Below are 26,625 nucleotides of genomic sequence, written 5' to 3'. Positions count from 1 at the left end.
TGTTCAACAACATAGTAAGAAGATCGTACACTTTATTCTAGAGATGCAAGGATGGCTTAACCTATGCAAATCGTAAATGTAATTCATCATTTAAATAGATTTAAGGATAAAAATCACTCTATCATCTCAATAGATGTAGAGAAGGCCTTTAACAAAATTCAATGGTCATTAATGATAAAAACACTGAAGAAACTAGGGATAGAAGGAACTTACCTCAACATTGTAAAGGCTATATATGAAAAACCCAAAGTCAACCTCATAGTAAATGGGTAAAAAGTGAAAGTATTTCCTTTAAAGTCTGGGACAAGACAAGGATGTCCACTCTCACCACTTTTATTTAATATAGTGGTAGAAATTCTAGCCAGATCAATTAAGCAAGAGAAGGAAATAAAATCGATAAAAATAGGAAAGGAAGAAGTCAAATTATTACTGTTTGCAGATGATATGATACTATGTCTAGAAAACACAAGACTAAACAAAACTTCACCAAAAGGCTGCTACAGCTGACAAATTAGACAAACTAGCAGGTTACAAAATCAACATACGAAATCAATAGCTTTCCTATAAAAATACTGAATCTGCTGAAAAAGAAATCAGGAAAACAATTCCATTCAAAATAGCCTCAACAAACAAAGAAACAAATGAACAATAACAACAAAAAGAAACCTAGTAATAAATCTAGCCAAGGAGATAAAAGGCCTCTACAATTAAAACTATAGAACATTGAAGAAAGTATTGAAGAAGACCTCAGAAGATGAAAAGACCTTCCATGTTCATGGATAGGCAGAATAATACTGTTAAAATGGCCATACTACCATACTACCAAAAAAAAAAAATTTACAGACTCAATGCAATCCTCATCAAAATACTTATAACATTCTTCATAGAACTACAAAAAAAAAGTCCTAAAATTCATTTGGAAAAATAGAAGACCTATAATAGCCAAAGAAATTTTAAGCCAAAAAAGTAATATGGGAGGCATCACATTATCTGACTTCAAATTATACTATAGAGCTATAGTAACAAAACCTGAATAGTACTGGCATAAAAACAGAGACATGGACACATAGACAAACCCAGATATCTACAGTCATCTCTGATCCTTGGCAAAGGTGCCAGAAACAGATTGGAGAAAAGACAGTCTTTTTAACAAATGGTGCTGGAAAAACTGGTTTTCCATAAGTAGAAGAATAAAACTAGACTCTCTCACCCTGCACAAAACCAACTCAAAATGGATCAAAGTCCTAGGAATTAGACCAGAAACTATAATTCCTAGAATAAAATGTATGGTTAATATTCCAGCATATAGGCACAGGAAACTACTTTCTTAATAGAAACTCTAAAGCTCAGGAAATAATGCTGAGAGTTAATAAATGGATGGCATCAAATTAAAAAGCTTCCGAACAGCAAAAAACAAAACAACAAACAAACAAACAAAACCACGAAGAAAGAACTTATAGAATAGAAGAAAATCTTTGCTAGTTGTTACTCTTCTGACAGAGGATTAGTGTGTCTAGAATATATATATTAGTATATATATATATATATATATATATATATATTAGTATCTATATCTATATATATATATATATATACACAAATGAATGAAACAGATATTTCTCAAAAGAAGGAATACAAATGACAAGAAAATATATGAAAAAATATTCAAAATCTTTAGCAATTAGGGAAATGCAAATCAAAACTATACTGAGATTTTAATCTCACACCAGTCAGAATAACAGTCATCAAGAATACAAATAATAGCAGGCCACAGTGGCACATGCCTATAGTCCCAGTAACTACGAAGCTGAGACAGGAGGATCTGCTGTGCCCCTCCCCTGACTCAGGCAATGGCAAGGCCCTACTGAGGTGGATGGCGCAAGGCGTCCATCCTCTGGAGGAGCACAGTATGTTTCTGGGAATGGGATGGTTTGTTTTTGTATTCCTTTAATAAGTATAGTTGCGATTTCTCATATGACCATTAAGTATGAATAAAAAAACATGACTTTCCTAATTAATGCAACTACTTCTAAAGAATAGATCTGTTTGCTCTAAATGCAATGATTCAGCTGTGGAGCGTAAATTGTTAATGTCTAATGAAAAACTCCCTGTATTCCTGTCAAGGAAGTTTTTGAGAAATTAAATTAAAATCTAGAGAAGAAAAATTAATGTTAAGAAGACAGATTAGTGCTTAGTACTGGGCAACTTGTTCTTGTTCCTGTGCACAATGGTTTGTGCTCTTACTCTTGTTGGATTAAAATTAATAACAAGTCAACCACTTGCCATAACCATGGCACTGGTTCCAGTCGGTAAGTCAAGAAAGAATGGTCAAGGTATAGGCCAAGAGTTTGAAACATTTCTAACTATTATTAAAAGTTAACTAAGCAGAAACAGCTCAAAGCAAAACTCGAACTGAAAGTACAAATGCTTGCTTATGCATAAGCCAAGAGACATTCTTCTATTTTAATTGTAGCTAGGTAATATTTTGTTTCTTTGAATAATGATTCCTGTTTGGTAACCACAAAGTACTGTGAGCCTGCCAAAATGAAAAGTATATAGGATCAACTTCACAAGTAAAGATGGGGATCAACTCCTTCACTTTGGAGTCTGTGTTGTTTCTCCACCCCCTGTTTCGCCGACTCCTCACCATCCGTTCGTCTCCTGAGACCCCCTGTTGGAGCTGGTCTCCGACAAGGATCACAATTTTGAGACCAGCTTCAGCAACTTAGGGAGGCCCTAAGTAACTTAGTGAGACCCTGTCTTGAAATAAGAAATGGAAGTGTCTGGGGGTATAGCTCCGAGGCTAAGTGCCTTTAAGCTCAATCTGCAGAACGAAACAACTAGAACAACAAACAAAAAACAAATGATAATAAGTGGATGTGGAAAACAAGGAGAACTTTTGCACGTTGGTGGGGCTGTAAGTTAGTACAACCACTATGGAAATCAGGATATATGTTTCTCAAAAGACTGGGAATGGAACAAGCATAGGATCCAACTATACCACTCCTTGATATTTATCCTAAAGAATTAAGGTTATCATACTATAGTGATACATGGGTACCCATGTTTATAGCAGCACAATTCACAATAGCCAAACCATGGAACCAGCCTAGATTTTCATCAGTGGATAAATAAAGAAAACGTGGTACATATACACATTCGGTAAATATACATGTATATACATATATACCATAATGTGGTACATGTACACATATACACATATGTACTACATTTTCTTTATTCATCCATAAAAAAAAATAAAGTTATGTTGTTTGCAGGAAAATGGATGGAACTGGAGTTCATTAGGTTAAGACCAATAAGCCAAACTTAGAAGGTCAAGGGTGGTATGTTTTCTCTCATATTTGGAAGCTAGAGAAGAAAAAGAAAGGTGAGTTGGCGGTGGAAATCTCATAAAAATCAAAGGGAGATCAACCAAGGAGAGGTGGAAAGAGAGTCAGGAGGTTTAGGGGATGTGCTGGAGAGTGATGTTGGGAAAATCGTTTTGTTATATTTTGTGCATGAATGAATATGTAACAATAAATCCCATCATATGTATAATTTTAATATACCAATAAAAGATGTGGAAAGAGAAAAAAAGTATATTTGCATTTTCACATTCCAATTAGATGCTTCATAGAGATTATTGCCATTTTGGAAATTGTCTTTACTGAGGTTTTTGTATGTAATTACATACATAAATGAGTGCATAAAGAATACATAGTTTTGTTTCATGAAGGTGTTTTTATGTGTGTCTTTGTTCTTGGTGCTTTGACAATACAGTGCCTACCTTTCTTTCTGTTGTAATGCTGGTGATCAAGCCCAGGGCCTTGTGCATGCTAGGCAAGCGGTCTGCTGCTGAGCTATATCCCAGCCTCAGATGCAAAATGTTCTTTTGTAAGCATTTGCTGCATTTGGTTAACCTACCCATACTGGTAAACTTGTAGGTTCTAGTCTCCCTCCCTTCTTTCTTTCCTTCTTTCCATATTTAATTACAATTGTCTTAATTATATATTTAATATCATAGAATTATATCTTAACTTGTTAGTGAGGAAAAAAATTTCTCCATCATCTTAGCTTTTCTGGCTGGGCCTAGGAATTAAAATGACATAAGACAGACTAACAGGAGAAGAACATGAAGATGATGGTGGCACAACATGGTGAACATAATTAATGCCACTGAATCAAACACTTAAAATGGTTAAAATGGAAAATTCTATGCTATATATATTTTAACCACAATATAAGAAATGTATAAAAATAGATAAGTGCAATTTCTTTTCTTTCGTAAGAGGTTTCATGTATTTATTAAAGAACCAATCTACAAGTGCAAAGCAGAGAAGGAAACACGTCCAACTGCCTAGGCGGTGGTGACCTTTTCAGCTTGACATGACCTTGATACAGTACAAATGTGGGCCACCTCAGGTGCAATTCCTTACAGATGCGGCTTGGTTCTCTTCAAATATCTCCTTTGGCGTACTACCTGAGTTTACTATCAGTTTTCATCTGGATTGATCCAGGGGTGGGCAATTTTGCTTTTGTTTTTTTGCCCAGGAATCGCTTGATCCTGAAAGTCTGGTGGGAAGACACTGGGAGAAATATTCAAGCACACACTGCACCACAGTGGAGCAAAGGCCAAGAGGCAGCTAGTGATAGAATACATTTAGAATGCCACCCAGGGCAGAGCTTAAGAGGTGACACCCAGTATTGCCCACCGTGAATACAAGTGTGTCTTGAGGGTGTGTCTTGGAATTTTTTTATTTTTTTACTTTATTTTTATTCTAGTAAATATTCATTGAAGGCCAACTTTGTCCCAGGTACTGTACAACAGAATGATCAGGATGGTGACTTACAGCATGGCAAATTCAGTAAGAGGCGTCTCCTATATTGCATGAAATCATCATGACAACTGTAATGCACGGCTTATCTTTTCCCTCTTTCATGGTTGGGAAGGTTTGGATTCAAACCTTAACTTCATCAGTGAAGAGTGTATTCAGAAGTTCTTAGTAATTATCATATTTTTTCACTTGCTATTTCTCATGTTTTAAGAATATGAAATGCTTATTTAATATGGTGATTAAACTTTTTTTTGACATCAAAAGGTCTCTGAATTAAAGGGTTTATTAAGCTGTTACCCAAAAATAAAAGCTTCTGGTAGCTTAAGAAATTTGTCCTGGGACAATTTATTTTTATATAAAATATTTATTTTTTAGTTGTATTGGACACAATACTTTTATTTTATTTATTTTTATGTGGTGCTGAGGGTTGAACCCGGGGCCTTGCAAGTGCTAGGTGGAGTATTCTATTGCTGAGCCACAACCCCAACCCAGGACAAATTATTTTTATTTTTATTTTTGGTACTGGGGGTTGAACCCAGAGGTACTTTACCACTAAGCTGCATCTCCAGCCCTTTTTTAAAATTGTTTTTATTTTCAGGTAGGGTCTTGTTAAATTGCTGAGACTAGCTTTGAATTTACAATCCTCCGACCTCAGCCTCCTGAGAATTTCTAGGATTACAGGTGTGTACCACCAAAAAAATATTGAAATTAAGACATTCCACTCCTATATTTTTATATGGCTATTTTATTGTGGAAAATAAATATTTAGTATAAAATTTGTCCTTTTAACCATTTTTTAAGAATTCCATTCAGTGGTATTCTTATTACATTCACAATTTTGCCCTGGAACAAATTTTCTAAGCTCACAGCAGCTTGGCCAGATAATAGTTGAAGAAATGCCCACCAGATCTAAGGAGCCAGGGTACGGTATAATGAAAATACGAGCAGAAGAAAACAAATTGCACTGAATTTATATTGACTACAGATAGGAGGGACAGGACAGCCAGGCACTATGGCGCCAGACTGTAATCCTAGCAACTTGGGAGGCTTAGACAAGTGGATGATAAGTTTGAGGCCGCCTCAGTAACTTAGGGAGACCCCGTCTCAAAAAATTCTTTTTAAAAATTAAATAAATGAATAAATAGGACTAGGATGTAGCTCAGTGGTAGAGCTGGGTTCAACCCCTAGTACAAAAAAAAAAAAAAAAAAAAAAAAAGCAAGCAAAGTCTTGGGATGGAAAGTTGAGATAGAGATAGGGATTTGGTATATAAAGAAAAGTTTTGCTGCATCTAGGTTGGTTGGTTCTAAAAGCAGAATTCATGTGGCCTTGATGGCTAATCTTCAACTTACAGGGAGAGAATGTGGAGCTGTTCTCTTTTCCTTTAATGATTTAGTTTGAAGTCAAACTTTATTGATTTAGCTGTGAATCAAAATAAACGTCTCTTATTTCACTGTTTTCTTTTTTCTTTCTTTGGTGCTGGGGATTTGACCCAGGGGAGCTCTACCAATATGCTACATCCCTAATTCTTTTTGTTTTATATTGAGACAGGATCTCATCCAGTCTGGCCTCAAACTTGGCAATCCTCCTGCCTCAGCCTCTGTGGTGAATGAACTATGCCATTAACACAGACCAAACATATTTGTGTCTTTCCACAATGTCCAAATTTATTGAATAACTATAAATTCACATGCTACACAATTTTCAGTGATTGCAGTTCACCAAATACTCAAATACTTGTGGGTAAACTTATAGTAATAAGCAGGGCAATCACAGATTCTTCAATCTTAACTACTAATATTTGTAACATCCAAGTCACATATCATACTTTACACAAACAGATATATTCTATATATATATATATATCCATATGTATTATAGATGTGTGTGTATATATATATATATATATATATACACACACACACACACACACACACACACACACACACAGTCACAAAGGCGAAGAAAGGGTGAGTTAATGTTTCCACAGGAATTTGAAAGATGAACTGAGAGCAAAGGCAGAGAGCAAGTGAATGCAGTCACTGTAGATAGTCAGATGAGATTAGGAACAAGCTAACTGGTCAAAGAACTTGTTCAGGGTCTAGAGGTGTCAAAACACAGAAACTTTTTCTAGGCCAGAATCCAGACAGACAGCAGTATCAGAGTCTCAGCTTGGAACAAACAGGCTGTCCCTGATCAATACCAGCAGTAGAAACCACGCTATGCAGAAGCCCTAGGAGTGTTTTGGAGGTCTGGTGCTGTGGTAGTTTTCTTGGGCAAGGCTGGTGAGGAGTGACCAGGTGATGGGGGCAGTATGTTGCTGTGTCCAGTCTTGGGGTGCTTCTTGTTTTATGGGCCTCGTGTGGGGAGGTTGCCTCATTTGTTGTTCTGGTGTGTTCAATAATTTCATGGGCTGGCTTTTCTTCTTCTTCTTCTTCTTCTTCTTCTTATTATTATTATTTGATATAGCCATGCATCCAAGTACTTCTGATTAACTTGGTAAGTTCACAGGTGGCCATTTTTATTAGCATGATTAATTTTTTAAAATATTTTTAGTTGTAGACAGACGAAATACCTTTATTTTACTTATTTATATGTGGTGCTGAGGATGGAACCCAGTGCCTCACACATGCTAGGCAAGTGCTCTACCACTGAGCCACAGCCCCAGCGCTGATTATTATTATTATTATTATTTTTTATCAGTTTATGCCTTTTGGTTGTGCTGGGCATATGCTTGTTTACTTGTACAAACAAGGTGTAGAATCATTCTATCTCAGCATTTATACTCAAAATGGAGTAACTAATGGTAAACTACTGCTTTATACTGCTTTATAAAATGAAGTAACTCAGGGTTAGGCACAGTCTGAAAACTACTATTCTGTACATCATGGAATAACTCAGAGCTGGGCACAGCCTGCTCTCCACAGTGTCCTAAGTAGCTGGGATTACAGACATACATCACCACACACGGCAACATTTCCAAATTTTAATGCTCTCCATTATTTGAAAGCTTAGGTAGAACACTTGCTTTGTATTAAAGCTCCTGTACATCCTGTGTACATGTAAAACCAAACTAACAAAATTTTTATTAGTGAGCATGTATATTTCCTATAGATAACTTGGTCATTTGCACAGGTTTGAGGATGCTGTGGTGATTTTCACTGGTTACAAGAATTCTATATCTTCCAAAGCCGATACTAGAGACCTAATAAGGACTTATTAACCATATTAAACATTTTTTTCCTTTGCTTTTGACCCTGTGTATAGTTATGATGCCAGGTTAGAATTATAGTAGCTTTAAGTTGTATAAAATGATATTTTGCTTTCTGTAAAAATATAAAATATAGCCTGTTTACTCCCTAAATATATATTAAAAAAAAACCCTCTTTCCTATTTCTTACTTTCTTCTCTGGCCTATAATCTAATTTAGGATTCTCTTATCACAGTCTTACTGTCCTGTTGTATTTCTGATTTGGAAAGGACAGCATTAGAAGGACAGCCTGTTCTAAGTGCAGCTTCTCTTTCCTATTTGGTCTCTGGTGGGCCTTTGCAGTGAAACCTAACCCTGTTTGTGCTTTGGTTTCATTTGCTTCCCTTTTAGAATCAGTGTCATCTTCCTGCTTGTATTTTTTTTTTTTTCCTTCTAGAGTGCAGGGCCTAGGGAAGGAGACCCCCCACTTACTTTACAGATAGCAAAAAATTGGAAGCTTACAGAACAAAACCATTTCTAGGATTGTTTTTGATCCTTCCATTTCCAAAATAAAGTTGCCGTTAGTGCTGGAGATGCTGTCGTCAGGATTCATTCCACAAAGAGCAAGATATAAAAATATCTCTCTGACAAGGATTTCCTCCTTTTCCCATCCTCTTGGCAGGAACACCAGGAGAGGATCCCAGGCTGATTGGAGGCGTCATGCTGTCGTCAGTTTGAATCCCAGTGGTGGAGAAAGAAATGTGAATTACAACCAGCTAATGGTGGAGAAAAAGAGACTCAGGGAGATGCGAAAGCTCTTTGTTTTTTTCTAGATGTTTCCTGAAGGCTGGCTTGTTTGGAAAGCCTCATCACTCTGGGAGCAGCTGCATGGTTCGCGCTGGAGCTGAGAAGTTTCATCTCAGATTCTTCCTCTTGCCCTGAGAACTAGCAGGAAGGGACACTCCTGGATGGACATTTGTCTGAGTAGCAGGGATGGATCCTAGTTAATTAAGTCTCTCAATCACCGTTGTCCCTGTGCTGAGGTTTGGACTGCTTTCCCTCCGACATCTCAATTGGGGTGAGTTTTCCATATTTGTTATTTTATTTTATTGTATTTCATTGCTGGGGATCAAACTCAGGGTCTTGCATGTGCTATACAAGTGCTCAGCACTATTTTAGTTTGTTTGTCTTCATGCTAAGTAGAAAATCTCAATTATTTTTTGATTTCTGCCTTAACAAATGTGTTACTTAAATGAGTACTTCTTATACTTTAACATATGTATGAATCACCTGGAGATTTATTAAACAAACAAACCAACAAACAACAACAACAACAAAAACACAAGGTCGGGGTTGCAGCTCAGCGGTAGATTTCTTGCTTAACATGTGCAAGCGTCTCCATCTGATCCCCAGCACTATAAATAAACAAAAACAAAAACACTGAAAATCCAGCCTGGAATGGGCCTGAGATTCCCACAGCCTTTCAGATGACCTCCATTCTGTGGCCTATGTTGAAGTTTTGATTTCTAGAAGTTTCTAGAAGGTGTTGAAAGATGTGGGTGGAATGCAGGAATCTGGCTGAAAACATGATGTCTATCCAGCACTTGAGAAGAAATCAGAAAACATTCCTGCCTTGGTTGTACCTGCCTGGATGGACTGTCTTGAAGTTTTGAAGTTTCAATTCCTAGATGTAGTAAGACAGGTCACTTTAAATGAGAGATGATGTGGAGCTTTTCCTTAGATTATACGGACTACTTTAGGCAGAGTCAGAAATCTCTTTGTAATTTTAGGATTACCTGTCCGCATCATGCTTCATCTGGTGTGGCTGCTGATCATTTTGTACATTTTGGTTTCTATTAAAAATAACGCATGTGCAGGGTGGCTCGGGAGGCTGAAGCAGAAGGATCATGAGTTCAAAGCCAGTCTCAGCAATTTAGCCTGGCCCTAAGCAACTCAGACCCTGTTTCAAAATAAAATACAAAAAGAAAAAGGGCTGAGGATGTGGCTCACTGGTTGAGTGGCCCTGGGTCCAATTCCTGGTACCAAAAAAAAAAAAAAAAAATACTATAAAGAAAAATGAAATTATGACATTTGCAAGAAAATGGGTAGAATTAAGGACCATCATGTTAAGTGATATAAGTCAAACTCAGACGATTAAGGCTCCTATGTGTTCTCTCACATGTGGAAGCTAGAAAGGTAAAAGGAAGACAAAGGTGGGGGTGGATCTAAGATTTAAAGGGAGATCAGTAGAGGAAAGGGACCAAAAGATGGGAGGCCAGGTGGGAAGGGAGAAATGTGGGGGAAGTGATTTTGGCCAAATTATATTGTTGGATTGTGTAACAACAAGTCCCATCAATATGTACACATATAATGCACCAATTAAAAATGTGGAAAAAAATAATGCATGCTGGAAAAAACTGGTTTCTTCCCCCTATTATTTGGAATTGTAAGGCATATGAATCCATTATATTTATAAAAATCAATTTGAGTAAAGGTAAAATGAATCTGTTTTGTCTGAGGTCCAAGAACACTGTTTTTTTTTTTTTTTAATCTGAGTAACTCCCTGTCCTGAACAATATATGTACTTATCTGAAAGTTGCCTTTAACTCAGACACAAGGAAAGAGAGGAAAAATGGATAGGTAGGATGTGTACCTGTTCTGTCTCTAGTTGAGGAAGAATATAGAAATGGTAACAAAAAGGGAAAAGAAAGGAGAATAGTGGTTGGAAGTCCACAGGAGACGGAGCCTCATAAAATGAATGAAAGAAAACTTAGCCTGAAATAGAATCTTGGACATTCCATTCTAGAGCAGTAGCTTGTGTCTGCCTTACTTGGAGAAATGTACTGGGGATGGTAGGTAAGTTTGTTTCTCCCATGAACTTGCTGAAGCCATTTGTCACTCTGTTCTGGAATCCAAGGTCAAAAGGGTGAACAGGTCTGGTGAGGCCTAATATGACTGTACTGAACCATTTCAAAAAGATAGGAGTCTCAGCTTTTGAACTAAGCTTCTAATAACATTCCCCTCTTTCATGGGGTATAACCACAGGAGTTACTAAAAACCGAAGGGCTGGGAGGCAGCCCAGTGGTAGAATATGTGCTTAGTACATGTAAGGCTCTGGGTGCCATCCCCAGCACCAAAATAACAATAATAATAAAAGTCTAAAGAACCTGATAACACAAGTATCCACCAAGCAGAACTCAAGATGGCTGTAAGTAATTCATTCAACCGCCCCTGGCTGATAGGTGTTAAGCAGGTACCTAAAAGCCTCAGTGACCCTAGGTTTAAACTTTTTGAGACATTGTAAAGGTACAGGTGATTTGAGACTTACACTCAGGTTTCTATGGCCATCTGCCCAACACTCTGGCCGCAATCTCCCAAGTCAGGCCACTTCCTTTCCAGCCCATCTCTTTATTCCAGCTACCTCCTCAACCCACACTACAAAAAAAGAAGAGTTCTCCTGAGTCAGAAATCATGGTAGTCTGCTTTCCACCACTGTGACCTGAGAAAATCAACTTAGAGGAAGAAAAATTTGTCTCACGGGTTCAGAGGTGTCAGTGTACGGTCACTCAGCTCCGTTGATTCCGGGCTGGTGGTGAGGCAGAACATCAAGGCCCGAGCATGTGTGGGCCAGGAAGCAGACAGAGAGGTAGAAGCCAGGGTCCCAGCCTCCGAGTGACCTACTTCTTCCATGTAGGTCCCACCTCCTAAAGTTTCTATTGCTTCCCAGCAGGGTCACCAGCTAAGGACCAAACTTTCAACACCAGAGCTTTGGGAGAGCATTCCAAATCCAAACTGTAACAAGGTATTTGTTCTTTTGAAAAGAGTTGAAACAGAAAATGAAACTTGATCTCCACACTATCCCACCCGCCATAGAAAACACATCACCGGTCACCATCTCCCACTTGAGTTTTTACAACCATCCTGGAGTGTGGGTCAAGGAGGTGTTATTTTAACATTTGAATAAAGAAATGGAGGCTCCTCTTAACGAATTTGCCAAAAGGTATACAGCTGGTCAGTGGGTGTGTTGGGATTTAAACATAGGCCTATTTGCTCTGACTTTACATGTTTACTGTATTTTTCTTTCTTTAGCGTCTTTTCAAGATCTGTGATGACCTATGTTGTTCTGGACTAAGGACTGTGTTATTTACATTGTGGTTTAAGACCTACGCATTAAAAAGAATCCTAATTCTACTTCTTTTGTTCAAATTATTTATATTTAGCTTTTAGTTTTAGAGCACTGCTTCTCAAACTTCATCATGCTTAAAACTCACCTGGGAACCTGGCTAAAATTCAGGTCTTAAAAATTCTGATTCAGTAGGTCAGGCCTGAGGTCTGAGAATTTACATTTCTCATAAGCCCCCTGGTGATCTTGATGCTACAATCCAGAGGCCATGCTTCTGGATGACAGGCACAACTCCACTCAATATCATATGGGACCACATTTATGGACCAGTGTGGGGGCTTAGTGTGTTTAATAACACAGATGATAGAGGCAGAATTCCTGGGTTTCAATATTGATACCATCACATGTGAGATCCTGGGGAAGTGAACCCTTGTATGCCTCAGTTTTGTCATTTGTAAGTTGAGAACAGCGCATATTACCTACTTCATAAAGTATTTGTGAGGATTAAGTGATTTAACAGTTCTGGTCACAAAGTTTGTTGATGTTATGACTAAGTTTTTCTCAAGTCATAATTGTACTTTAGAAATACCAACAAGAAATCACACAGGTGTCAAATATTCTTTGGTGGAGGTATGAAGGTATTAACCCACGTTTAATCTTGTTCTTGTTTGTGTGAGTAGGTGTCCTGGTCTGTCAGGTCTCACTTCTCATGAATGGGAGGGTCAGAAAATGATGCTGAGAAGTTGGCTAGGGTCTGATCACGCAAGGTCTTACATATCATCCTAGAAGCTTAAACTTGACACTGACAGTGATGAAATAGTCATAGATACAGTAAGTTGGGCCGTTCAATCAGAATGCATTCTAGAAATGTCACTTGCTGCAAGGTGGAGGCTAGTTTGGAAGAAGGTGAAGCTGGTGACAGAAAACTGGGCTGTTGAAATAATCCTAGACAGAAATAATAAAGACCTGAATCGAGGCGTTAAGGCAAAGGATTGAGCAGGAATCTCAGAGTTCAGGTGATGGAAGGAGAATATGCCATGACTCAAAAAGAAATATGATACTGTATTAAAAATTTTATTCTTTTCAGTTCTGGGGATTGAACCATGAACCACAGGCTCTCTCTCTCTCTCTCTCTCTCTCTCTCTCTCTCTCTCTCTCTCTCTGTATATATATATATATATATATATATATATATATTTATTTAGAAAGTGATCTAGAACTACCACTGGGCTACATTCCCTTCTGGAAACTTCTTAGTGTCTTTTCCACATTGAAGACTTATGAGACCCAAGACTGAGCCTGCTTGCTATGTAGTCCCAGCCCGCAGCTCCTTTTATATTTATTTTCTCATTTTTTTTTTTTCGTACCAGGGATTGAACCCAGGGGCACTTAATCACTGAGCTACATCCTGCTGAGAGCCACAGCTGAGTTGGAATGGCCCCTGGCATTTTGCCAATTGACAGGCAAGGCATTACTATACACCTCGGCAGCTACTTTGCAGTTCTCACGCTACTTTGGAGTTCTTGTGGGGATTCCCCAGGGATTCCTGGAGAGTTCCCATTGGTTGGGGAAGTGCAGGAGGAGGGATTTCCGGAAGATATTTCCGGCTGCTGGTTCCTGGAGTATCCTCATGGCGTTCTGGAGGAGTTCCCGGGAGCGTGTGTGGAGCGTGCTGGTGGAGTTCAGAAATAAAGTTTGTTCCTGCTTCAGTGGCTCGTGATTTGTGCCCAGCCAGACTGCGGCAACATCTCAGTTCTTTTTTATTTTATTTTGAGACAGTGTCTCACTAAGTTGCTTAGGACCTTGCCAAGTTGCTGAGACTGGTCTTGATCTTGTGATTCTCATGCTTCATCCTCCTGAGCCACTGGGATTATAGTCATGCACCATTGACCCTGGCTCCTTGTAGGTCCTTGATAGATATTTGGTGAGTGACAGGTGAAGCAGAATGAATCCAGTCCTCCTGTGGTCCACCACGGTCTGTGTGATCGGGCCCCTGCCTCTCTCCTACCTTGTCACCTTCCACTCTCCTCCTTGTTCTTGGTGCACTAGCCTTCTTTCAAGCCTTTGAAAATGCCAAACTGTGACTTCTAATCCAGAGCTTGGCAATATACTGTCTGGGGGCCAAACATGTCCAGCCAGGTGTTTGTATGATTAGTTTTATTAGAGCAGAGCAAAGCTCATTTGTTCACGCACTGTCTACAGTGTGCCAGTGCGCCAGTGCTGCAGTAGCAGGCCAGAGTCACAGTGACAGACCCTGCACCTGTGAATCTCAACGTAATTACATTTGATCCTTTACAGAAAATGTGTGCCATCCTTTGAAACTGCTGTGACATCTGATTTAAAACCCTACCTTCAACAGTGATAGTAAGGAAGACAGTGTGGTATTCCACTCAGGCCAGTGGAATAGAGCCCTAAAATAAATCTTCACAGGTATATTCAAAAGATTTTCAATAAAAGTGTGAAGAGCATTCATTGGGGGAAAGGATGGTATTTTCAATAAATGGTGCTAGAAAAACTCGATACCACATGCAGAAGAATGAAGTTTATTCTTACCTTATATCACATACTGAAATTGTCCAAGGCCCAAGTATATGAACTAACTATAAAATTCTTTTTTTTATTAACTTTTTAATTTATATATGACAGTGGAATGCATTACAATTCTTATTACACATATAGAGCACAATTTTTCATATCTCTGGTTGTATACAAAGTATATTCACACAAATTTGTGTCTTCATACATGTACTTTGGATAATAATGTCCATTCCATTCCACCATCCCCATACCACCTCCCTTCCCCTCTGCCCTATCTAGAGTTCATGTCTTCCTCTCATGCTCCCCCTCCCAACCCCTATGAATCAGGCTCCTTATATCAGAGAAAACATTCTGCATTTGTTTTTTGGGGGGATTGGCTAACTTCACTTAGCATTATCTAATCTAACTCCATCCATTTACCTGCAAATGCCATGATTTTATTCTCTTTTATTGCTGAATAATATTCCATTGTGTATATATGCCACATTTAAAAAATCTATTCATCTATTGAAGAGTATCTAGGTTGGTTTCACAGTTTAGCTATTGTGAATTGTGCTGCTATAAACATTGATGTAGCTGTGTCCCCATAGTATGCTGTTTTTAAGTCCGGTATAGACCGAAGAGAGGGATAGCTGGGTCAAATGGTGGTTCCATTCCCAATTTTCCAAGAAATCTCCATACTGCTTTCCATATTGGCTGCACCAATTTGCAGTCCCACCAGCAGTATATGAGTGTACCTTTTTCCCCACATCCTTGCCAACACTTACTGTGTTTGTCTTCATAATAGCTGCCATTCTGACTAGAGTGAGATGAAATCTTAGTTTTGATTTGCATTTCTCTAATTGCTAGTGATGATGAACATTTTTTCATATATTTGTTGATTGATTGTACATCATCTTCTGAGAAGTGTCTGTTCAGGTCCTTGGCCCATTTATTGATTGGGTTATTGGCTTTTTTGGTGCTTAGCTTTTTGAGTTCTTTATATACCCAAGAGATTAGTGCTCTATCTGATGTGTGAGGGGTAAAGATTTGCTCCCAATATGTAGGCTCTCTATTCACCTCATAGATTGTTTCTTTTGCTGAAAAGAAGTTTTTTAGTTTGAGTCCATCCCATTTATTGATTCTTAATTTTAATTCTTGTGCCACAGGAATCTTATTAAGGAAGTTGGGGCCTAATCCCACATGGTGGAGATTAGGGCCTATTTTTTCTTCTATTAGACACAGAGTCTCTGGTTTTATTCCTAGGTCCTTGATTCATCTTGAGTTGGGTTTTGTGCATGGTGAGAGATAGGGGTTTAATTTCATTTTGTTGCATATGGATTTCCAGCTTTCCCAGTACTATTTGTTGAAGAGGCTATCTTTTCTCCAATATATGTTTTTGGCACCTTTGTCTAATACAAGATAATTGTAATTAAGACCTTAGAATGTGGAAAGATCTACCTTGCTCTTGGATAGGCAGAATTAATATTATCAAAATGACCATACTACCAAAAGCACTATACAGATTTAATGAAATTCCAATCAAAATCCCAATGAAATTCCTCATAGAAACAGAAAAAGCAATCAAGGAAAAATTCATTCATCTAGAAAAATAAGAGACTCAGAATAGCTAAAGCAATCCTTAGCAGGAAGAGTGAAGCAGGTGGCATCACTATACCAGACCTTAAACTATACTACAGAGCAAAAGTAACAAAAACAGTATGGTACTGGCACCAAAACAGACTGGTAGACCAATGGTACAGAATAGGGGACACAGAGACTAACCCACCAAATTACAATGATCTTATATTAGTGTAAAACTATTAAAGTAAAACAGAAAGGAAAGGATTCATGACTTTGAACTTAGCAATGAGTTCTTGGCTATGACACCAAAGCACAGGGAACAAAATCCAAACCAAAGGAAAACAAAATGAAACCTAGGTACATTGCACCTAACTAAAATTAAAATCTTTTGTGCATCAAAAGTTACTTTCAAGCCTTTGAAAATTCTTTCAAGAAAGTTTAAAAAGGTACTGAAATTATAGCTCAGCGGTAGAGCACTTGTCTCGCACATGTGAGGCACTGGGTTCGATCCTCAGCACCACATAAAAATAAATAAAATAAAGAAAGATATTGTGTCCATCTTTTCTAAACTTTATATGTGACAGCGGAATACATTACAATTCTTATTACACATATAGAACACAATTTTTCATATCTCTGGTTGTATATAAAGTATATTCACACCAATTTGTGTCTTCATACATGAACTTTGGGTAATAATGATCATCACATTCCACCATCATTTTATTGTGTCCATCTTAAAAAAAAGAGAGAGAGAGTTAAAAGATAATCCACAGACTGGGAAAAACTATTTGCAAATCAAATATTTGGTAAGTGGCTAATATCCAGAATATATAAATAATTACAGTTCAATAATTTAAAAAATCCAATTAACATGGGCAAAGGACTTGAATAGACAAATAAGATAAACAAATGGCAATAAGTTGTCAAAAAATAGTTCAACATCACTAGGCATCAGGGAAATACAAATCAAAACCACAATGAGATACCACTTCATACCCATTAAAACGACTCTTACTTTAAGAAAAAAAATACACAGATAGAAAATAACATGTGTTGGTTAGGATGTGGAGAAATTGGAACATTTGTGCATTGCTGGTGGAAATGTAAAATGGTGCAGCTCCCATGGGAAAACACCATGGCAGGTCCTCAGAAAATTTAAACCCAGATGGGGCTGGGATTGTGGCTCAGCGGTAGAGCGCTCGCCTAGCATGAGCGGCACCTGGTTAGATCCTCAGCACCACATAAAAATAAAAGCATTGGGCTGGGGATGTGGCTCAAGTGGTAGCACGCTCGCCTGGCGTGTGCAGGGTGCTGGGTTCAATCTTCAACACCACATAAAAATAAAATAAAGATATTGTGTCCACCTAAAACTAAAAAATAAATATAAAAAAGGCATTGTGTTGTGTCCATCTTAAAAAAAATTTAAACACAGAATTACCATATGATCCAGCAACTCCACTTTTGAGTATATACTTTAAAAGAATAAAGGAAAAAGAACTTGGAGGGATAATTGTATACCCATCTTCATAGCAGCAGTATTATTTACAACAACCCAAAGTAGAAGCAAGCCACTTGATATTGATATCCAGGTGCAGTGGCACATCAACCGACAGATGGGTAAGCAAAATGTGGTCTACACATAAAATGAAATAATATTTAGCCTTTAAAAGAAAGGAAATTCTGACATGTTATAATATGGATGAACCTTGAAGATATGATGTTAAGTTAATAAGCCAATCACAAAATGGACAAGTACTATATGGTTCCATTTGTATCTGGTACCTGGAATAGTCACTTTCATTGAGTCAGAAAGCAGAATGGTTGTCACTGGACAGAGGGAGGAGTAAGAAATTGTTGTTTAATGGGCCTGGAGTTTCGGTTTGGAAAAATGAAAGCAATTCGGAAGATGGATGGTGGTGATGGTTGCTCATCAAAGTGAATGTACTTAAAAAAAAAAAAAAAGTACCATAAAACAGTACATTTCATGATGGCCAGAATGATCAATTGTATGTTACCAGTCTTTTGCCACAGCAGAAATAACTATCCTCGGGCATGAGCATCAACTGACTCCTACTCCTTCATCAGTTTCCTGTGTAAATAGTGTCTCCTCAGGGAAGCCCTCATATTACTCTATAATTCTATTATTTACACACCAATGCATTTTTATCATGCTTTTTCCATTAGAATATAAACTCCTTGCAGGGAAGATGGTGTAGGTCAGTGGTAGAGCACTGAGTGAGGCCAGCTTGTGTGAGGCCCTGGGTGAGATCCCCAGCACAATAAAAGAAAAAAAAAATCTATATCCTAACACTTAGCTCTTTAAAAAAAAAATTGTTCTTATTGGTTATCCATGACAGTAGAATGTATTTTGACATATTATACATAGATGGAGCTTAACTTTCCATTCTTCTGGTTGTAACACTTAGTTCTCAAGAGCTTGTTTAGAGGTTCTAGCAGGGAGCAAGGAGACTCCCCATTTTTGATAGAGAAGAAAGCTCCTCCCCTATTGAGGAAAGTCAGTCTTAGACCAGGCTGGCACCAGGAGCTGTGAGGGAGGAAGGGGACACCCACCTAGCCAGCGAGATCAGTCGAATCAACCCTGGGGTGACAAATGTGGCAGCCAGATTGCCCTCATATCCCCAAAACTTAGTTCTTGGCACACAGTAGTTGTGCAATAAATAATTGTGGAATGAATGAAAGCAATTTGCCGAGGGCTCCCTCTGGAGGTTAGATTAGTAAGTGTACATCCTGGGAATTTTACTGTACAATAGTCAGAAGGGAAAGTGAAACTGCAAATTTAACTTTAATAATATGAACTGTACTAGTGAAGGGAGAAGGCATGAAGAAAAATGTATCAAAGATATGTTTGCAAAGTATTTTCCTTCATCAACTTTCCCCATGGGCTCCCTTTTCAGGCTCCCGGTTCCCAGGACCTCAGCAATCCTTTTCTTTCCTCTCCAGGCTTCACCTGTTCATGCAGTACTGTCTGGGACTGCTTCGGTGCATTCATGCTGGAGTAGAGTGGTCAAGACAGAGACTGCCCGGATCACAGCTTGGATAGTTACTATCTGATCTTTTTTTTTTTTTCTTTTTAATATACTTGGATGATCTTATTTACATCTCAGTGTGGTTGTTACAAATAATCGTAGTCTGTTTGAGAAAAATCATAGTAATTTATTAAAGAAGTTACATATCTGTTAAGAGATCAGGCAGCCAAGGAAAAATCGTCATTTTAAGTCAAAGGAGAAGGGTTTTGCTAATTGTATTATATGGAAAGGACATTTCAAGTTTAATTATCGATTTTTTATTGTTGTTGTTGTTTAAATAAGTAACCAAACTGAAGTTGCCCTGTGATTTAGGAACGATTGATACCCCATCTCTGCAAGAAAGAATACAAGCCAGAGAAAATCCTGAAGAGGTATTATTGGTATGTTAAATATGTTTAAAAGTTTTGGTAAAAAATGTCCTCTTCCTTACCCAGAGTAGACAAATTCATAGAGGCAGAAAATGGTTACCAGGGGCCAGGGCAGAAGGGAATAAAAAGTTACAGCTTTGTAAGTATGGGGTTTCATTTTTGCAAGATGGAAAGTTTCCTGGAGATTAGAAGGTGGTAAGACAATGTGAATGTCCTTAACACTACAGAACCGTGCACTTAAAATGGTTAAATGGTAAATTTCATGTTACATGTTTTACCATAAAATTAAAAAAAAATTATTCTTTCATATCAGTTTTCTGATGTGTCACAGTATCTGTGGGTGTCATTATATCACGGATAGTTTGAGCACCTAGGGTGAAAGAATCACCATAACCCCAGCTGATGGTTCTTCAAGGTGGCAAACTCATAGTTCCTTTGTAGATTTCCTTGCTTTCCACATCTTAAAGAAGTTGCAGGTGTGCACACGTGTCAGCCAGCACCACTGATGTCCGGAATGGTCTCTGATCCCTGGCACTGAATGATTTCTTAGACCACGGTGATCAGTTCCGGAACCAAGGCAGGCTTCTCCTAGTGTAGAGTGGACGACCAGTTGAGGAGAGGATCTTATGGAGAAGTTGCTGCTCTCACCAACGTCCAGATGAGGGTAGAGTTTGAGAGTCGTGAGGATCACGAGAGGGTCAGGAAAACGATGACAAGTGATGGGATGTCAGGTCCTCATCAGGCTCTCCAGCTCCAGTGCATCCTTGTTTCGGCTGGCTACTATCTGATCTTTAACAGAGAAGTTTGCCCACCAGCTTACAATATAGGCAAATATACTAGAGATAATGTTTACTCTTCTCCAATAACTTTCAGATATTCATTCAAGTCCATCAACAAATATTTATTGATATCCAGGTGCAGTAGCACATGCGTGTAATCCCAGTGGCTTGAGAGGCTGAGGCAGGAAGATCTTGAATTCAAAACCAGCCTCAGCAAAAGCCAGGTGAACAAAAGCAACTCAGTGAGACCGTGTCTCTAAATAAAATACAAAGTAGGGCTGTGGATGTAACTTAATGGTGTAGTGCCCTGAGTTCAATCCCTGTACTGAAAAAAAAAATTATTGAGCTCTGCTGTGACTCAGGCACTGTCTCAGGCACTGAGCATACAAGAGGGAATAAAATAGGAATTCTTGCTCTTATGAAGCTCACCTTCTATATAAGAAAAAAAGAAGCAAATAAATAATATAGGATGTTAGTGGATGAGAAGGGTTATAGAGAAAAACCTAGTAAGGTAAGGCAAAGGGAAGGTTTTTCAGATTTATTTATTTATTTATTTATTTTGGCAGGGGGAGTACCCAGGATTGAACTCAGGCACTTGACCACTTAGGTTTCTATCTGGCAGAACTAGATATTTTTCTACCTATTACATATCAGTCCCAGGGATGCCATAATCAATTAGCTCTTGCCACAGAACTCAGCAGGTCAAAGCAGACAGAGTACCTCTTGTCTCTGGCTTATGTAGGTAGTTGTACCACATGGTGTACGACAGTGAAGTACTGCCAGCTGTCCCTGAGCATGCTGTGATTCTCACTGAGATAATGGCACACATTTCCACTGCAGTTTCACCCAGGATGCCCTCTGACCTAGGGAGCTCTTCAGGGCTGCAGTTGCCGGGCTCACTAATGCACTTCCCAATATCCCGATGAAAAGACCTTCCCAGAGGATCAAGTTAGTAGATGGCTGGTTAGGTGGAACATAACAGACCCTATCCCATTCCCTGAACTTTGTAATCCTTTGTCTGCCTTGTTGGTGTTATGTCTACACCTCGGAATCTGCACACTTAGCTCCTCCCAGTCCTCTGCTGATGGAAGCTGGCAAAGCCACGCAATTCTCTTAGGGGCAGGAGGACTTCTCCCTCCTGGAGAAGGCCTGAGAGACTCTCCTGGGGTCTATTTATCTACTGCTGCCTAATGAATTCTCTAAATCCAAGAGGCTTCAAGCAGCCTCTTGTATTATGATGTCTCCTCATTCCCATTGGAGTAGGTTTGAGAATGAGGGAGAGACTGGACCCGTGGAGCAGAGAATGCTTTTGAGGAATTTTGTTGTAAAAGAGAGCACATCAACAGAGCAGTAGTTGGAAAGGGATTTAGGATAGAAATAAAAGAGAAATGTTGAAAATGAAATAAATAATGGCATGTATAAGCTGTGGCAAATGATTTTAGGAATATATATATATATATATATATATATATATATATATAATACAGGAGAGAGGAGAAACTTCCATCAATGAGTAAAGAAAGAAATTGGAATTTAATAATAAGAAAAGAGATTGGTTAGGTTTTAGACAGGAACATGGACAGCTTCTCTAGGTTAGAGTAATTGGGGAGAAGGTGGAGTATGCTGCTAGGTGGTCTGTGTGAAGACAGGGATTTGGAAGTTCCTTTTTGCTTGCTTCAGTTTTCTCAGTAAAGCAAGAAACAATCTGAGAACAACTATGCATGAGAGAGAAGAAAATGTGGCAGTGTCTAAATAGGAAAGTAGAAGAGTGAGTGGGCTGCAGGATTACGGTAGGGGTTGCTAGGCACCCTGGAAGGTTATGGTATTGGAATTCTTGATTATGAACTTTTAAAATCAGATGAATTGTTATTTCTCTGTATTTATTCACTCACGTTTAGCTTCAAGAGTGTAGGCAAAGAATGGGGGAGACACAAATCTAACCAGTTTGTGTTTTTTGCCAAGGTAGTGACAAATCAAAGGAGAGCAAAAGGTGCTGATGGTATTTGTAAGAGGATGATTATAATGCATCATTGTGGAATTTAACAGGCACAGAAGCCAAAGAAAACAGTGGGCAGGGTGTAGTGAAACTTTGGCGTAATTAATGGACTATGGGTCCTCGTGGGGGTCAAAGGTTTGCTGGAGTTGGGTTACAGTGGGATCCAGGTGAGAAGTTGGAATATGGTATGCAAAGAGAGAGATGCATAAACTGGGATTGGCAATGACAGTCTCTGGCAGGATCTGGGAATGCATATAGTTCAGGCAGAGAAGGAGATAGCTGGCAGAAAGATGTCCAAGGAAATCAAAGGCCAGAGGGCTGGGAAGAGCATCTGGGTGTACATCTGAATCACCAAGATTTAAGGCAGAAATAGTGAAAGTATACCAGGAGCTAAAATTACTGATAAAAGGGAGGTCCTCTTGTCCGGAGGCAGCAGCGACCATGAGAGGTGATTGGTGATAAAGTTTCATGACATGATAACATGAAATTCAAAGCTGAGATCTTTGTGAAGTTAGTGGATTATCCACTTTGGGATGTGCACATTTTGTGGTGGTCCCTCTTCTCAGAAGAAGAAATATCAGCAAGTAAAATGTCACAAAGTAGAGAGAGCATCAAAGATTGTTTCCATAAAGACTTTTAATGCTTTAACCACAAGAGGGCACCAGAGTCCAGCAAAGGATTATTGGTTTTTTTTTTTTTTTAATCTAAAATTGGGACAATAGTGGAATGCATTACAATCATAATTATCCATTCACAGCACAATTTTTCATAACTCTGTATATAAAGTATGTTCACGCCAAATTATGCCATTATACATGAGCTCTCTTATTTATTTATTTATTTTTTGCATTACAATTCTTAATACACCTTTATACCACAATTTATCATATCTCTGTTTGTATGTAAGGTTATGTTGACACCAAATTCACATCTTCATACATGTATTTTGTATAATGATGAAGGTCTCCTTCCACCATCCATGCTATTTGATTTCTAGAGGTGAAAAGTGGTCCACTCTAGCTTCAGCCATTTTCCTTCAAGCCAGTGAGGCCCATTCTCCAAGTTTTCAAGCTGATCCTTTTGATGTTCAGGCTTGGATAGGGGATGACAACAGCTATGTCATGATTGCCCTCTGGCTACCTGGCCAAGTAATTGTAGGGTGCCATTGATTGGAAAGCTTATCCTGATTTTAAATGTTAAAATTGGGGGTGGAGGTGCATTTTGGAAACAATTAAATACAGTAGACTATTTTTGTTAAGACACAGGTCAATATCTTGCTTCTGTCTACCTCAGGAAGCATGAAAACTTCCAAACTATGCAAGGTGTAAGTAAGTATGATAGTGAACCAATGAAAACCAGGTAGAGAAGAGAGTCAGAGAATACTCAGTGGAAAAGGATCACGTGCTCCACACACTCATATTGCTGACCCTGTGAAGCCTTCACCCATCATCTCTGCCTAAGGGAAGGAGAGCAGGAGGAGCATGGCTTTCAGTTCTGCTACTTCCTAGCTATTTCTCCTAGGAAAGTATACTAAACCTCTTTGATCCTCAGCTTCCCCACCTGTAAAATGGGAAGAGTAGTGTTTACTTTCTCAGTCATTGTGAGCATTAAATAGAATTCTATCTCAACAGACTTGTTTTTCTCTTCCTATGAATAGTAACTTTGTGTGCATCACTCAAGAGGCAGATATTTTGCTTAGTAAATTTGTGTACATTTCTCTCCCCTCTTTTTGGCTTTATAAATTCCCTGAGAACAAGAGCTGCCCCAATCTGCAGATGTATCACTGTCATGCTTTGTATACTGCAAATTCTAAAATACACTTGTTGAATCAAAGAGTTAAATATAGTTATATTAAGTGTAATATAATTATGTAATATAGGATACCAAAATAATTTTTATGTATGAATGGTTATGTCTTGAGGTAGGCACTGAGTTGAAACTGGAATTCAGATTTACTTGATGTATTTGATGTGCTCACGTGACAAAAGATGACATAGTATTTGGGCATCAGCACAACTTCCTAGACAAGGTTGAACTCTAAGAAGACAGACCTACAAGCAATGATGATCTGGTTTCAAGAGTGACATGTGGTGGGGCTGGGGATGTGGCTCAAGCCGTAGCCCACTTGCCTGGGTTGCTTAACAAGAGAGTCACACCCCCAGTCCTCTTTTATATTTTATTTGGAGACAGGGTCTCATAAAGTTACTTAGGGTTTCACTAAGTTGCTGAGGTTGGCTTTGAACTTACAATCCTTCTGCCTCAGCCTCTGGACACACTGAGATTCCAGGTATGTGCCATCACATGGCTGAAATCAGAATCTTTTTTTTTTTTTTTTAAATATCTTTATTTGTTTTTACGTGGTGCTGAGGATTGAACCCAGGGCCTCGCACGTGCTAGGTTGAGTGCGCTACCGCTGAACCACAACCCTAGTCCTGAAATCAGAATCTTTAAGAGATATATGTGCTTCCGTGTCCATTGGGACCTTATTCATAACAGTGAAGATATGGAAATAACCTAAGTGCACGTTAACAGATGAACTGATAAAGAAATACGTTATATATAGATAATGGAATATTATTCAGCATTAAAAAAAAGGAAGGCAATCCTGCCGTTTGTTACATGGATGAACCTGGAGGACATTATGCTAAGTGAAATAAGCCAGACGCCAAAAACAAATACTGTGGGATCTCACTGATGGGTGGAAACTACACAGTTAAATTCACAAAGTAGACAGTAGAGGGAAAAGCGCAAGCAAAGGGAAAACTGGCACAAAACTGTGCAGCACCACCCTGCCTCCACCTCCAGGCCAGCTTCTAGTGTCACCACTGTTTACCTTGCTTCCTGGAATGCTGAAGTGTAACACCAGAGAAGCACGCAGGACAGCAGAAAAGACTTCTCCCCGAGGAAGAAGGGGACCCAAGAGGTGGAATCCGTGGAAGGGGGAGGTCTTCCCTCTTTTATAGCTAAGGTCTTCTTTCAGCTCTCCCACACTCCTGTCCTTTGTTTTCCTGCAGGTGGGAAGGCCCAAAGGGTGGGGATAGGTGGGCTGAAGGAGTCATCTGGGCCGGAAGGGCCTGGGGCAGCTTTTGATTAGCACCTCCCTGTTTGCTGGGAGCTGCTTCCTTAACAGTTCCTTAGGATGGGCTTCAGGCCTTGGGGACATTAACATTTCACTTTCCCCAAGTGTTGCTCTGGTTTCCTGGACTCCATTCTCAATAATGGCCTCCATTTTATTTATCTTACTGATATTAGACCCGATTTACCTAACTACACTAACTACCTATCGGTAAATCTGGCTTCACTGGCACCAGCCCTCTGTAAATATGAACACCCCACACCTATGGGCAGCTGTCTCTCCCTCTGGAGATAAAGGTTCATTCTCTGTTGAATGCCTACTGCGCGTCTCTTTTGAGACAGAACACATTGTTCCTTGAATGTTTGTCTACTAAATAAGCCTCCGTCTATGCCTTTGACAGGCAGGTGCTGAAATTCTTTTCCGTAAGGTATGCCAAGAACCCTGATGATCCTGAATCAAGTTCCTCCTTCTCTCTGGGAACTCCTCAGACTCTTCTTCAGAGACATTTCTTCTCCCATGACATGACTATAGCTCTCAGTCCTATATGGTACACTTGAATTTTCTAGTAGATCTTAAGTGTTTTTACAACTACAACAAAGAAGATGCTAAATAGGAAAAGTAATGAATATACCTATATTCATTAGCTTGATTACTGTGATTAGCTCACAATACAGTTTATAAATACATCAAATCATTAATTTTGACACTTAGATACATGAAGTCTTTATTTGTCAACTACACTATAATAAAGCTGAAAAAAAAAAAACAACCCCATACATTTAGTCTTTGCCCTCAGATCTCGACACAGTGTCCAAAACTCTTGTGACTTCCTGAGTGATAGGGGTTATAGGAACATCTTTTGTTATTCTTTCTTTCTTCTTCTCCTTCTCTTTCTTATTCTTCCCACCCCCCCCCCCGCCCCACCCACCCAACACAGGGAATTGAACCGTGGGGCACTCTGCCACTGAGCCACATCTCCATTCCATTTATTTATTTGAGATGGAATCCCAAGAAGTTACCTAGTCTGGCCTTGAACTTGGCACCTCCTGCCTCAGCCTCCAGATTTACTGGGATTACAGGTGCCTGCCACCACGCCTGGTTTATCTTTT

General features: G+C 38.9%; 1 protein-coding gene across 1 annotated transcript in view; it reads left to right on the top strand.

Moving 5' to 3' along the window:
* Positions 1–8,554: 8,554 nt before the first annotated feature.
* The window catches only part of Abcg2 (ATP binding cassette subfamily G member 2 (JR blood group)), a 114,189-nt gene continuing 96,118 nt past the window's right edge, over positions 8,555–26,625 (top strand). Inside the window, exon 1 of the mRNA XM_026379649.2 lies at positions 8,555–9,101. The gene's annotated coding sequence lies outside the window, so the exon portion shown is untranslated. The remainder of the gene's footprint in view (positions 9,102–26,625) is intronic.

The sequence above is a fragment of the Urocitellus parryii genome, chromosome 10 (assembly GCF_045843805.1).
Source record: "Urocitellus parryii isolate mUroPar1 chromosome 10, mUroPar1.hap1, whole genome shotgun sequence".
NCBI classification, from domain to species: Eukaryota; Metazoa; Chordata; class Mammalia; order Rodentia; family Sciuridae; genus Urocitellus; species Urocitellus parryii.
Note: the sequence above shows the minus strand (reverse complement) of the source record. Positions and strands in the feature narration are given on the sequence as shown.